This window comes from Procambarus clarkii, chromosome 40 (genome assembly GCF_040958095.1).
Source record: "Procambarus clarkii isolate CNS0578487 chromosome 40, FALCON_Pclarkii_2.0, whole genome shotgun sequence".
Classification (NCBI taxonomy): domain Eukaryota; kingdom Metazoa; phylum Arthropoda; class Malacostraca; order Decapoda; family Cambaridae; genus Procambarus; species Procambarus clarkii.
In genome coordinates, this window is record NC_091189.1 from 1257759 (window position 1) to 1272851 (window position 15093).

The 15093-nt window shown below is 42.4% G+C and overlaps 2 non-coding genes across 2 annotated transcripts; both read right to left on the reverse strand.

The window, feature by feature from the left end:
* Nucleotides 1–13278: 13278 nt before the first annotated feature.
* On the reverse strand, nucleotides 13279–13350 carry TRNAD-GUC (transfer RNA aspartic acid (anticodon GUC)). Its single transcript has one exon. It is a non-coding gene; the product is annotated as a tRNA-Asp (tRNA).
* A 1089-nt stretch (nucleotides 13351–14439) lies between these two features.
* TRNAD-GUC (transfer RNA aspartic acid (anticodon GUC)) lies at nucleotides 14440–14511 on the reverse strand. Its single transcript has one exon. It is a non-coding gene; the product is annotated as a tRNA-Asp (tRNA).
* Nucleotides 14512–15093: the final 582 nt, after the last annotated feature.

The following is a 15093-nucleotide window of genomic DNA, read 5'->3' on the forward strand; positions in this document are numbered from 1 at the left end:
GTTAGGAAGTCTTACCTGAAAGTGAGTGATTCCTGTCACATGATGAGCTGTTAGGAAGTCTTACCTGAAAATGAGTTGATTTCTGTCACATGATGAGCTGTTAGGAAGTCTTACCTGAAAATGAGTTGATTTCTGTCACATGATGAGCTGTTAGGAAGTCTTACCTGAAATGGCATGAAAGCTAATTAATCCTACAAAAAAACATTAAGAACGGTGAAAATATAATAACATACAATGAAACTACAGAAGACCCATGATCCAAAGGAGGCAGATCGTATGCAAATCCATCCCAAACTCATTCATATATATGTCCAATCTATGCCTAACACTATCGATCAATCATAAGTCTACAATATCTTATAATTTATTCCACAAATTAATAACCTTGTTTCAAAACCCGTATTTACCCAGGAATTTCCCAATCCTAGACTTACACAATTTATTTCCATTGTTTCGTGTTCTGTTTGATGGTGATCAATTTAACACCTTATTAAAATCCCCTTCGTTATGTTCTTGCCTCCCGTGAATATTTCAGTCATGTCACCCTTAACTCTTCGCTTTGCTAAATAATGTAAATCAAGCCTACTCAATCTCTTCATATGGAAGGTTTCTAATAACTGGGATTAACTTTGGCTTCCTTCGCTAAACGCGTTCAAGTTAATGTTTGTCCATTCTTACGGTTTGTCTTATGTTTGTACGGCGACCAAAATTTAACTGTATAATCTGAATTGGACCTAACCTAACCTAACCTAACCAAGATATAACTGATGAATAACATTAACGGTTTAATTGCTAAAGCTCATGGTAATAAATACCAGTTTTATATTTGCATTATTACCAATATTTATGCATTTTTTGAGGGGTGGGGAGGGGGACTTTAAATTCCTACTAATCATGATCCCGCAAATATATTTTTCTCACATTTTGAGTTCAAAATATCAATACTATTCAGCTGACATCTAATAGATCTATCATCAATACCTAACCTCAAAGCCCTACATTTTTCAGCATTAATCTACATTTACCAAACATTCGGCTATTTTAAAAGCCCGTCTAAATAGTCTTTAAATTATTTTGAGTCACTCATAAAGAGGGAGGGGGTTTGGCGGGTGCATGGAATGGACTTTGGCCTTTGTTTACGAGGATGGGCTGATGGGTCAAGAAGCGCATCTGGGGTAACCTAGGACTGTGATTCGATTCCGTTGAACTGCTCGAAAGATTTTTTCACACGTTCTGTTTTATTTTAAATAATCATGCCCCCTTTTCCAGCTTAAGACAGCAGCCCAATAACTCGAGCCTCTCCCTTTCTAATCAGTCTTTAACTTTGCTAAAGTCAAGGTATACATCCTCGAAATCCCTCTCACTGTTGCCCCAAATATGCTGGATTAAAATAAAAGAATCTTTGTCAAACACAAAACGAATTAAGACCATGTTGTGAATCATTTTTAATCTCTGTTTTTCAAGATGCAGATGAATGACTTTTACGATTCAAGTAATTTTCCTCACAATGAAAGTTCAGCTAATTGACCGATAATTCGATGCAATTTCTCTACCTACCGACCTTAAAAGTTGACCAAATTAGCAACACTCCACGACTCAGGTACTCTGCCCGAGCCTAATGATTATTAAATATTTAAGACAGAGGGGGGGGGGGGGGTTACTAAGCTCTTGTTTAGGTTCTGTAATCACCCTGTGAACACTTTGTCTGGCTCTGAGGACTTGTCTAGCTATAATTTTTCCTATCCGTTTAATAACATGCTCCCTGGTAACCACTAAACAAGTCAGTGTGACCTCCTCACTATCTACAATGTTCAGCATAATTCTAAATTCTTCTCTAGTAAATACAGAGACAAAAATACTCTAAAATACTACTAATTTCGTTGACATTACCAAGACATTTACTGACTTGCTTTCATTATTCTTTGTTTACTACGGCAGGAAAACCCCTTTAGGGTTTGTCCTTGTGTACATACTTCGTTGTTTGTTTTGGCTTATTTCTTAATTTTTACATTTCTAACTAGTTTGTCATTATGATGTTCTGGATTGACTTATTTAAAAATAGATCTTTTTGCACAAAGTTATATTTTAACTATAGGGTCATTTAGTCCCCAGGTTGTCCATTTTCATTCGAACTAATTAAAAGGTAAATTAAAAGGTCCTGTTAAGGCAGCGTCTGGGATGCTCTCGGACGCAGGTTCGAATCCTCGTCACGGCCCTTGTAGGATTTGTTCATAAATTAAAAGGTATACTGGGGCTCCTGGGCTTTATTAAGAATATTAACAAAAAATTAATTTGAATTACAATTCAAATAAGGGTGACGTAATAAGGGTAATCCCTTGTCACGTCACCCTTAATGCATTTACATCCTCTTGTACCACAAACCAGTACCAATGCCTCTGTCCACCCAGCAGTAAATAGGTACCAGTGAGTTAGTCAGCTTGTTGTGGGGTTGCATCCTGGGGTGGGGAGAGGGGGGAAGGACCTCGATATAAGCCTAACATGTACTGTATGCATACTGGCTGCCTGTCCCCCGACACTACGAATTATTCAGGCGAGGAGTCACAACAACGTGGCTGAAATATATTGACCAAACCACACTACTACAAGGTGAAGGGACGACGACGTTTCGATCCGTCCTGGACCATTCTCAAGTCGATTGTGAATGGTCCAGGACGGACCGAAACGTTGTCGTCCCTTCACTTTCTAGTAGTGTAGTTTGGTCAACTAGGAAATATTATTATTATTAAATATAATTCTATCGCTACATTTTTCATTGATATGTATGAACAGCGCAGACGAATGTGACATTTAAGAACCGAAGTGCTCCTTACCTTGATCTGAAGGAAGATGGCGCTCGGGTACCTCGTCTGGCGAGGTCAGACTGGGGCAGGTGATTGACACTGCCAGCATTCACACTAACTTTAGTAGTTTTCAAATAAGAAAACAATATGCCACTACAGGAGTTGTCAAACACCCACGAATATCGCAAGACGGTTTAAACATTCGACACGAGACGAGAAACACTATACACTATAGCTAAATATACACTATAGTTAATGACAAAGTTTACAATTTTGCCACAGCAAAAGTTACCAGTTTACACAGCAGCGAAGATCCGTCTTCTGCTATTTCCTGCAAAACACTATACTCTCTCAAGTCAACATTTTACAACGTACATTATTATCATTATAACTTCCTGGCTTGGCTTCTTACTAACTATCCCGATCGCGGATTGTTAACTACCCGCGATCGTTACAACACTTAAAAAAAAAAGTTTTCCCAGTACACAAACTAGGACAACACTCAAACTATTTGTCAAGACTGCAACATCCAGGTTAATATAACTCACTGTGACTAATCACTTGCTTTTTAAGTCTTTAAACTTTATATCTTAAAATCTTTTTAAACACAACCGTCACTCCTTACAGTACAGGTCATAATGAGCTGACCCGGGGTAGTAAGAGGGTTCAGTTCATTGAGTTTCGAATGAAACTTGCTCACTAACACTCGAAGCCAGAAAGTGTTTCATCCATGCCCGTCCTCCAAACAAAGACCCAAAAGTAATTCCATGCACCCGCCCAACCCCCCTGTTTATGAATGAAAAATGGTTAACACACGACCAACCCGTCCTCGACTCAAGTCCATTACATTCAGCGGTCAACCCCACAGACGCATTCATAAATATTAACATGCTGTTTATTCAAAACGGGAATTTTCTCAAGTATAAATTAATATTATAATATATTGGCATATTGTGTATAAATAGGCATAGGTTACGTTAGGTCAGGTGTTTAGGTTCTGTTGGCGATTATTTGTATTTGTAGTACGTGGGTGAAGCATTTATAGCGTTGTGGATTCGAACAAAATTCGTCAGTGAAGCACTTGTTCCGGATATGTTCGAACGTCAGCAGTTGTGAGTCGTGTGTAAACTGCTTTTCATTCATAAACAGCGGGGTTTGGCGGGTGCATGGAATCACTTTTGGATCTTTGTTTGGAGGCGCGTAAGTAGGTAAGTCGTGTCTGCATACGACTTAATTACAACTGATGACGTCCGAACACTTCTTGAACAAGTGCTTCGCGGACGACATTTGTTCGAACCACAACGCTGTAAATGCTTCAACCACGTACTACAAATACAAATAATCGCCAACAGAACTTAAATACGTAACCTAACCAATGTCTAAATATGTACGTATGCTAATATATAACAATGTTAATTTATATTTAAGAAAACTCATATTTTCAATGGACAGCATGTTAAAATGTATGAATGCGTCTTTGGGGTCGACCACTGGAAGGAATGGTCTGAGGACGAGTTATTTCATCACACCTCCAAATGCCAGCCCTGTTTGGCGCTTTCTACTGATAGTTCCCTTCCCTTCAATCCATCATCCAGGCCAAGCTGGAATTCAAACACCGATATATGAAGATTTTCTAATAATTAAATAAATAATGGACTTATACAACAAACATGTCGTCACACACACACACACACACACACACACACACACACACACACACACACACACACACACACACACACACACACACACACACACACACACACACACACACACACACACACACACACACACACCCTTGCTACGTCGTTACCAAGGCGCCTTCATCGACCCTCCTAAGAGAGAGAGTATATGCGCATCGCGGGCGAGATGGAGAGGAGAAAACCTTGTTATAGTCTAAGTTACACGACTGTTTAGACCATGGATCTGGTCAAGCACCGGAGCCGCCTGGTGGACGCCCTCCACAGCCTCCTGCACCTCCACAAACACGCTAATACCAGTCTTGCTAAGAGCTCCTCTTTTTTGTTTAATTCACTGTTCCTCCTTCCCTCCCCCCCCCCCCATCCACTCACTCACTGCTGGTCACCATCACCCAGGCTCACTCACCACCTGAGTCAAAGCAGCTCACTCACTGCTGGTCACCATCACCCAGGCTCACTCACCACCTGAGTCAAAGCAGCTCACTCACTGCTGGTCACCATCACCCAGGCTCACTCACCACCTGAGTCAAAGCAGCTCACTCACTCAGAGTCACCCGTTTACGACCCGATTGCCGCTGTATTCCGGATGTGTGACAATTTCTCTTAAAAGGAAAAGGCAGTTTCAAGACAAAAACTAAACTACGGTATTTTCAACTGATGCATGTTAGTGATCCCAAACGGATGCTTGGGGCGCAAGGATGCGTTCCAATGACAAGAATCGTTGGTAAACAGGACTTCAGCCTCACGTACTGACTCGGTTATCCGTCAATCCATCAACTATAGCGCGCAGGATAGATTTAGAGGTCGTCCAGCAACCCGATACGACAGTTGATGGGTTCATGCACGAGAGGACAGAGATAAGAGCCTGTCTGGACACATTCACGTAGATAAACGTCTTACGACCAATGTTAAAGAGTTGAAAGCTACGACTTTGTTTCTCTGTAGCCGGTGTGCAACGTTCACGGTTTATCTGTGTCTATAAAATAGAATGTCAATTTACCTGTCTGTCCGAAGTTGGCGACCAGTCGTTCGGGGGTTAGCCTCGGGAAACTTTGCAGGATGAATGATCTGGGTTACGGGCAGTACATAGGATGGTAGGGGGGTCGAGCCCCATGCACTCCCTTTGAATTTAATGGCACTAAGATTCTATTCTCACCAAGATTCATCAAGCATATTGAATGTTAGGATGGAAGGTGGTAAAGGTAGCAATGGGATGATTGGAAGAGGAGGAAAAGATTAGGGAAAAGGGGGAGTGGGGATTGGGGAGAGAGAGATGGATATTAGGGAAGGAGGAGAGTGAGACATTTAATGTGCAATATGAATCTTAGTCAGGATATAGTAGTTATTAGAAATGGTTACAGGATTGAATGGAAAGTGGTGAAGGGCACTGGTGGTAAAAGATAAGGAAGTTGGTGAATAATTGGAAAAGTTGTTCATGATAGGGAAAGTGGTGAAGGATGCGAAATATGTTTTGAAGGATAAGGAAGGTGGTGAATGGTAGGGCAGGTACTGAAGAGTAGGGAAGAGGGTGAAGGGTGGGAGAAAGATGGCGAAATTGCTTTAATTTATAAAGAATCGAGCCATGAGATTTTGATAACGTGAAGTCGATCTTTTGGTGACATGATAACACCCTTCATGTCACACCAAGTGGGTGTAAGGTTGCACCTTAGCCATGAGGTCAGGTCGTCTGGTTAACATTTAACGACTCAGATACCATGACCAGCTAACCATATAACTATGGAGGGTCACATGTACTGTGCTTTGTGGTAACCCAACAAAGAACAGCTAACTGGTCATTGTTTGACAGTAAGGTAACCCCGCAGGCTGTCTTAGTGAGTGGAGGGTTTATTTCCCCGGCCCCCAGATCAATACCGGAGCAAGTTTAGAGATGAAATATTCAGGATCCATCATTCATAACTCAGGTTCTGATGCTGAAGAATGAAAGCCTTTGGACTGAGGCCTCGCTAGACCCCTGTGTGGCCTAGGCCAGACGCCTCCCAGGTAGTTGACTCACTATTTTAGACCTTGAGGAGTGTAGGTGTGACAGTATACTGTAGTTCCTTTTAAACATTAGGAATATGTCAGGGGGCAGTCAGTTGTGAAGTGATTCAATTTCCTATCAGTGTACAGTGTAGTGAATTAATAATGTTATACATTTTGGGAAATAAATGTCAACCATTCATTGTGTTATACATTTGCCTTTAGAGGGAGGTAGGTGACAGGTGCTTTGACTGAGTTCTAGTTAATGATTTCCAGGAAAGGGGGAGGGAAAAACTACCAGGAGAAAACGCCAAGCCATTACGACTATATAGCACTTGTAAGAGTTCAAATAACAATTTGAAAGTTAATCCAATAGTCTATAAAATAATACATTGTGGTAGCTTTAACCCCATTACCCCCCCCCTTCCCTTATTTTTCTCTCCCTTTACCCCAGTATCCTCTATTTCACCGCACCCTCTTTCCCTTTGTTGTATAGAGGCGAAGGCCTTTTGAAGCTTAGGACCTAAGGAATGTATGGAAGGTGGACAGTATCTGTGTTCCAAGATGTTCTATGTCAGATCTAAATTTGACTTGGTTACACAGCTCAGACATGAGAGTTCTCTTGCAAGAACTGCGAGTATTCTTACATCAGTCAGACAGGAACAGGCACTTGCTGTTCCTGTCTGGCAACCTTCTTTGGACAGACAAGAAGACATTCTCTCTTATATATCTACTAGAAGGGGTACCTTGGTCTGCCTTGTTCTGTCTGTTCATCTGTCTGTCTTCCCTCTGACTCTCTCTCACTTTGTCTTTGTATCTTCCCCCTCTCTCTCTCTCTCTCTCTCTCTCTCTCTCTCTCTCTCTCTCTCTCTCTCTCTCTCTCTCTCTCTCTCTCTCTCTCTCTCTCTCTCTCTCTCTCTCTCTCTCTCTCTCTCTCTCTCTCTCTCTCTCTCTCTCTCTCTCTCACATTATTACTAATACCACTATAGGGGCAAATGTCATTATGTCTTTATTATTAATGCCATACACAGAATATAATAATTCTCTATTGACTTCGATTCTGTGCGAGGGTGGGGTCACCCTTCCGTTTATCCTTCCAGAGGAACGAGAGAAGACTCTGTTGAAGGGACATGTTTGTGGCACTACGGCAAAAGTATTTATAGCAGATAATTTCTGTTCAGTGAGTAGATAAGTGAATAGTGGTGAATAACTATAAGAAAAAAAAATCCAAATTGTTGTTGTCAAAATATCTAGCTTGGTGTAGCTGGAAGACAGTACAAACAGTCAGTCTTGGGGGGGGGGGGGTGAATATGACCTTTTCAAGCTGTTCCCTCTTGAATTATGGCGACCCCGACCAGCCAGTGTCTATCCCGTACCCTACACCATTCCCCCTGCAAAGCTGGGTGAGGCTAGTCCCCCAAACGTCTGACCTCCGACCATGGACAGACAAAGAATATGTATATATGCTAGTTAGCATTGTAAATGTGTGGCCACGTCTGTGGTAGAGGATAATAAAAAAACAAAACAAAAAAAACACACAAATAGACATTCTTACATTTATTATTATTAACATCTTTATTGACAAAATTAATTACAATTTTGCCTAATCTGAGGATTTTGATAGTCTTATTAAATTGAGGTTAATGCTAGTATTCACTGTCACGCAGGACAGAGGGTCATACACAAGACATTCTTACAGATATACATGATGAACCTTTAGGCCAGAGTTGCTAACAAATCAAATAAGATTTAAAATTTCAAAAACATGACCCAAATGAACCAAAACATTGGTTAATTTTTTTACAAAATTCCAACAAACGACACAGAAAAAAACTAAACCGAGAGTAAACATGAAGAGATTTCTCTTTTGTAAGGATTTTATCGAAGCTTATCAAGTTATACACGCAGCCAGTGGTGACACAAGGAAAACATAGTGAGGTGATATAGAGAGTGACTGGAGGGCTTAGGGGGTGAAATACTGAATTTTCCGCGATTCTATTCAAAAAGTTTATAAGGCTTGATAACCACAGAGTCTATTCACTTTGTCTAGTTTTTTTCGAGGAGGTTGGGGTGGGGGTGGGGGGTGGAGGAGCTTTGCATACCAGTGGCTTTATGTATTGTACTTTTCCTACATATGAATTTTCCATTGTTTTCATGTATCATGTGTATGTATTTCTGCACAAATAAAATTGTATTATTATTTAGGATAAAAACCCCCACACTTGAGTATTTATGAAATTTATGTAAGGAGTTTATACCAAGTCTTTCACACTCTCCTGATTGTTTTGTCAAGGTCTGAGAGTGTGATTAGGACGAGACTTACATCTCAACGGCTAATGAGGCTGTTAATCTGTTGTTGTTTAAGATTCAGCTACCGGGAACAAAACGTTCCAAGTAGCACGGGCTATGGTGAGCCCGTAGTGGACTTACCTGGCACAGGAGCGGGGCTGTGTGAGCCGAGCTGTTATCCTGGGTCCAGTCCTCTTATCCTTCTTATCCTTCTTGACCAATCCACCTCTAATCCCGCCTGGCGATGTACCAGCGGTAATGTCTTCTATGGTAATATGGTCATGTGTCATTTCTGTCCACTTCGGGCTCACCAGTAGCCCGTGCTACTTGGAACTTTTTGTTCCATGTAGCGAATCTTAAACAACAACAACAATGTAATCCTGCTATTTTGGGATAGTAGGTTGTCTAGCCGCATTAGACAACCGGCGGCTAGAAAAGTGGAGTCCAAGAGCTAATGTTCGAGCCAATAGGCACAAATAAGTGAGTACACACACACACCGGAAGACAGAAGAGTTAATGGAGACATTATCTATACCTATGAAATTCTGAGATGAATTAACAGGGTAGTTAAAGGTAAACTATTTACCACGGGTGGTACGCGAACAAGGGGACACAGGTGGAAACTGAGTACCCAAATGAGCCACAGGGACATTAGAAAGAACTTTTTCAGTGTCAGAGTTAACAGATGGAATGCATTAGGCAGTGATGTGGTGGAGGCTGACTCCATGCACAGCTTCAAATTCAGGTATGATAGATCCCAGTAGACTCCTGAATCTGTACACCAGTTGATTGATAGTTGAGAGGCGGAACCAAAGAACCAAAGCCCAACCCCCGCAAGCAGAACTAGGTGAGTACAAACACACACACATTAATCACGCCACCTAGATTTCTATCAACAAAGCGACTCGCTTCAAAAAATTAGCTACAATAATTCTACACTTATTCAAGATCAAAGCTCCAACTTTTAAACCCCCTTTGCCCTGGCGCCCACTGGCGTAGTTTAGTTAATAACCAGAGTGAAGGGGGAAGTGGAGAGGTTAGAGTACCGGCTGCCTAACAACACGTGTAGTACCGTTGCTCGCGACCCAAATACCCTCTGGATTCAGGTGACCGAAATGGAGAGTCTTCGCCTCTATAACCTACATGGTGAGATATCCATAGACATCCGGTGAAAGGTATGCGGGTTTTCACATATTTTTATTTATTTTTCACATATTGGACACTTTTATAAATGTCCAATATGTGACATTTAGCATGTTTTAGCCCTGGGGTATGTCAGGAGAATATAAGGATATAATATATCCTTATTATAGGATATATTAGACAGGATATAAGATAGGATAGACCCTGATAGGATGTAAGACAGGGTCTTATATCTGTTAATTATCTTTAACTTTAGATCTCGCATATATTAATATATTAATATATATCTGAGTTTTGTTTGTATGTGGCCCTATATCCTTCGTAAACGAGCAGACTGTAATACTGAAAGAGATATAGGGAGGGGGGGGGGGTAAGGTGCTCCTGCAACTGCTTGCACCATCTGGGATCGAACTCCGACCCTGTAAGATGACTGAGGTTCATCTAAATAAGGTAATAAATGTGCTAATATAAGAGTACCCCCAGAGAGCTAAAAGCACAAGATTGAGGATGGAAATATTATCATGGAAGTCATTAAACCTGAACGATGTCTCCGCTACCTGGTCGAGGACCGGGCCGCAGGGACGGTAAGCCCCGAAATCATCATATCAAGATACTTCGTGTTCTTGACCGGATGGGGAAGGGGGGGGGGATAAACTCTGACACCGAGTTTCGTCAAGTAGAGTGTTAGTGGCCCTCAGGTAAATTCAGGTAAGTTGTTGAAGCGGGTAAGAGGTTATCCTGCAGCTCTTGGGCCCTGAACTGCATCCTCCACGCCCACTCACTCACACCCCTCCCTCCCTTCCCCCTCCTCTCTAATTAAAAAAAAAATTAGCCATTACTTCTTTATGTACTTCTAAAGAAGTACTTATACTGTAATTATAAAGAAGTACTTCTTTATTACTTCTTCTTCACCAGCAGTTACTTGTTACATCATATTTCTAATCTTCCTATCACTCTGTCACCTAATTCTAAAAGTGATGCTAATGTTTACACTGAATGTTTATAGCGAGAGAGAGAGAGAGAGAGAGAGAGAGAGAGAGAGAGCGAGAGAGAGAGAGACAGACAGACAGAGACAGAGAGAGACAAACAGAAAGAGAGACAACCAGAGAGAGACAAACAGAAAGAGAGACAACCAGAGAGAGACAAACAGAGAGAGAGACAGAGAGACAGAACAAGGGCCAGTGGCCTACATGGCACTGTACGGACCAGTGTCAGTGGCCCGCACGAACCCTCAGTACTGGCGGGAAGCGGACAATTTAAGTTTAGTCACAGGTGTACGGGACTTCCTGTGTGTTCAGAGGTCGCGGACTCAAAAAGCTAATTAGCAGCCATCACCATCCATCCATCCATCCATCCATCCATCCATCCATCCATCGTCATTATCTGGCGAGTGTCTGGGACTATATCCAATCCTGACGAGCCACAGAGTAATTGGACTAAATTTACATATTTGTTTTGATATCTTCATATTTTGTCCCGATTTCGATGTATTTAGGAGCCGGTTTATAAGGATATCAGAAGATAGCGTTTTCCTGGTTATGTGGTGTTACGTTTTATGTCTACTTCATTGGGCATTCACGCTTCTCTCTCTATTGCCATAACCGTGCAATTGTTGGGAGTTGAATTCTAGTAACCGTTTCGGAGACTATTTCCAGATTTAGTTATTTAGGATTTCTGCATACACTCACATTACAGTTATAGTACAGCATATCCCAGTAATATAACAGTTTTGATAATCCACGATAACCTTTTTCCGCTCAACTTTTAGGCATCATTTTGTGTGTGTGTAACCAAAGAAAATATACTAATGTAAAGCTGCGTAAATAACGCGACAAATGAATCAGGCCATCACAGAAACGTCGACAACGGACTCACATCGGACAACAGGAGACAGTTCCCGTTGTCTGGGGCGTACAGGATAATTTGTATTAACATATGTAATTTATCAACTTTAATATATATACATGTGCATTTATGTAGCTCCCCCTAGACTATATGAAGGGGAGTACAAACTGTGTAAAAAAAAACTAGATACTGGGATGCTAAGAATCCACCATCACACACACACACACACACACACATACACACACACACACACACATACACACACACACACACACACACACACACACACACACACACACACACACACACATACACACAGACACACACACATACACACACACACACACACACACACACACACACACACACACACACACACACACACACACAGACACACACACACACACACACACACACACACACACACACACACACACACACACACACACACACACACACACACACACACACACACACACACACACACTAGACTGTACCAGCACGCGCGACCCGTTCCACTTACCTCAAGTACAGAACTGTCTGAACCTTAACACAGTTTGCTGGGGAGAGGGGAGACGAGAGGGGGAAGCCAAGGACGAGCACCTGAACCCCTGGGAGGGAAGAACAGGGTGAGGGGAAGGAATAGGAAGGTCCTCTAGGGAGTAGAGGTACAGGGGTGTAACGAGGAGGTGGGGAGTAGGCAGAGGGTGATTGAAATGAGGGGTGAGGTGATAGACATAGGACTGAGAGGGGAGGTAAGGTGACAACAATGCTGTAAAGAGGGGAACAGATACTACGAGAGTTGAGATACTGAGGGGAGAGGGAGGTGGGACGATGAGGGAAAGGCAGGGAGTTGGAGAGGGTAGGGGAGAGGTGATATGGTGGTGGGGAGGGGCGAGACGTTTGATAGGAAGGATAGTGATGATAGTGATGAAGGATAGTGATAGAGCGGGGAGGAAGGAGGTGGATTAAAGAGGTGTATTGAGCATAGCGTAAGCGTGGCCCAGTTGGCACCGTCACGCTGGGTGTGTAGAGGTCGGTAGGGAGAGTGACGTAGCCTCTGGCACTGTGCCGGGTTGGCACTCACCTATCACCACCTACCTATTAGTGTTTTACGGGGGAGTGGGTGAGATCTAGCTCTCGATGCCCACGCTTATTAGCCTTGCTGTAACTGTTGGGCAACAATATTCTGACGTTCGAATTTTATGATCTTTGATTGGGAAGATTATCAAATAATCTTGTTGCAAACCTCTGTACTTTAATCTGTGTTTCAGGTGACACACAGTGCTGCATTCCATGCCAGTGCTGCGTACTCTAATATTGGGCTTATTTGAGTTTTAAATGCTATCTTATTATATGCCAGTTGATTGTACACTGATTGTGTAGTTTATATGAGTCTTGTGGGGGGGAGACGCATGCCAACTGGTTTTGTTGGTTATAATGTAGAGTTGTCTCAAATGTGCCAAGAAACCATTTGTATGTTCCCCAAATTTTATATAACTAAATGTTGAAAAACATTCCTCCCCGGCGGGGAATCGAACCCCGGTCTCCCGCGTGACAGGCGGGGATACTCACCACTATACTACCGAGGAATCTATTGTAAGGCCCCCAATTAACTAATTATAATATATATATGGTTACTAATTTGGTTCAATTATTGTCTTTTACTCACCTAGTCACTTAGTTGTACTCATCTAGTTGTGCTTTCAGAAAATGGCTACTAAGGTTCAACTCAGGAAAGTGTAAAGTAATGAAATTAGGCGAAGGGAGCAGAAGGCTGAACACAAGGTACCATCTGGGAGGTGAAATCATGTAAGATTCAAGTAGAGAAAGATCTGGAGGGGGGTTGATATCACACCGAACCTGTCCCCAGAGACCCACATCAAAAGAATATCATCAGCGGCATATGCTAGATTAGTCAACATAAGAACTGCCTTTAGAAACTTGTGTAAGGAATCGTTCAGGACCTTGTATACCACTTATGTCAGACCAATCCTGGAATATGCAGCTCTAGCCTGGAGTCCATACCTAGTTAAACACAAGACAAAGTTAGAGAAGATTCAAAGGTATGCCACCAGATTCGTCCCGGAACTGAGAGGTATGAGCTACGAGGAAAGGCTAAGGGAGTTGAACCTCACATCCCTGGAAAACAGAAGAGTAAGGGGAGACATTATAAACACCTACAAAAGTCTCAGAAGAATTGACAGGGTGGACGAAGACAAACTCTTCAGCACGGGTGGGACACGAACAAGGGGACACAGGTGGAAACTTAGTACCCAGATGAGCCACAGAGACGTTAGAAAGAATTTGTTCAGTGTCCGCGTAGTTAATAAATGGAATGCACCTGGAAGTGATGTGGTGGAGGCTGACTCCATACACAGTTTCAAATGTAGATATGATAGAGCCCAATAGGCTCAGAGGAATCTGTACACCAGTTGATTGACAGTTGAGAGGCGGGACCCCAGGAAGAGTAATCGCCGCAAGCACAATTTGGTGAGAACAGATTCGTACAGCTGAGTCGTCAGCGTCCACGATTCACACTCCTGAGATCTGGGTTCAATTCCCGGCTGAAACTGAAACATCTGGGAAGTGTTTTTTTCCCCTGATGCCTCTGTTCACCTAACAGTAAAAAAGGGTCCTCTGTAATTTCTCTTATTCATATACCTATCTAAAAAACATTCCTCCCCGGCGGGGAATCGAACCCCGGTCTCCCGCGTGACAGGAGGGGATACTCACCACTATACTACCGAGGAATCTATTAGCCGCCGCCATTTCGCTTCTTATTAATTCAAATACAACTCTGTCGGAGCGTGAGTGTTTATTATTTGTGCCTATTAGATTGCGCTGCTAGCTCTTGGGCCCCACCTCTCTAACTACCCGTTGTCTAGTACTTTAATGTACTGACTCCTTACCAATTTTTCACTTTTTTCCATTGTTCATATATACTACATATATTTCTCTCTCATCTCACATATACACACATCTCTAGAATGGAGCCTAGAGCAGCTGTCCAACTCCCAGGTACCTATTTACTGCCAGGTGAACAGGTGAAGCTTAGACAACGAATTATAGGGGAATTACCCACCTGCTACAGGCTGTTTCCTGTGAATGTGTGCGTGTGTGTGTAATGTATGTAGTATATATAATAAAGGAAAAATAAATTGGTTAGAAAGGCAGGGTCCAAGAGCTTTAGGAGCCGGTCGGCCGAGCGGACAGCACACTGGACTTGTGATCCTGTGGTCCCGAGTTCGATCCCGGGTGCCGGCGACATACAATGGGCAAAGTTTCTTTCACCCTATGCCCCTGTTACCTAGCAGTAAATAAGTACCTGGGTG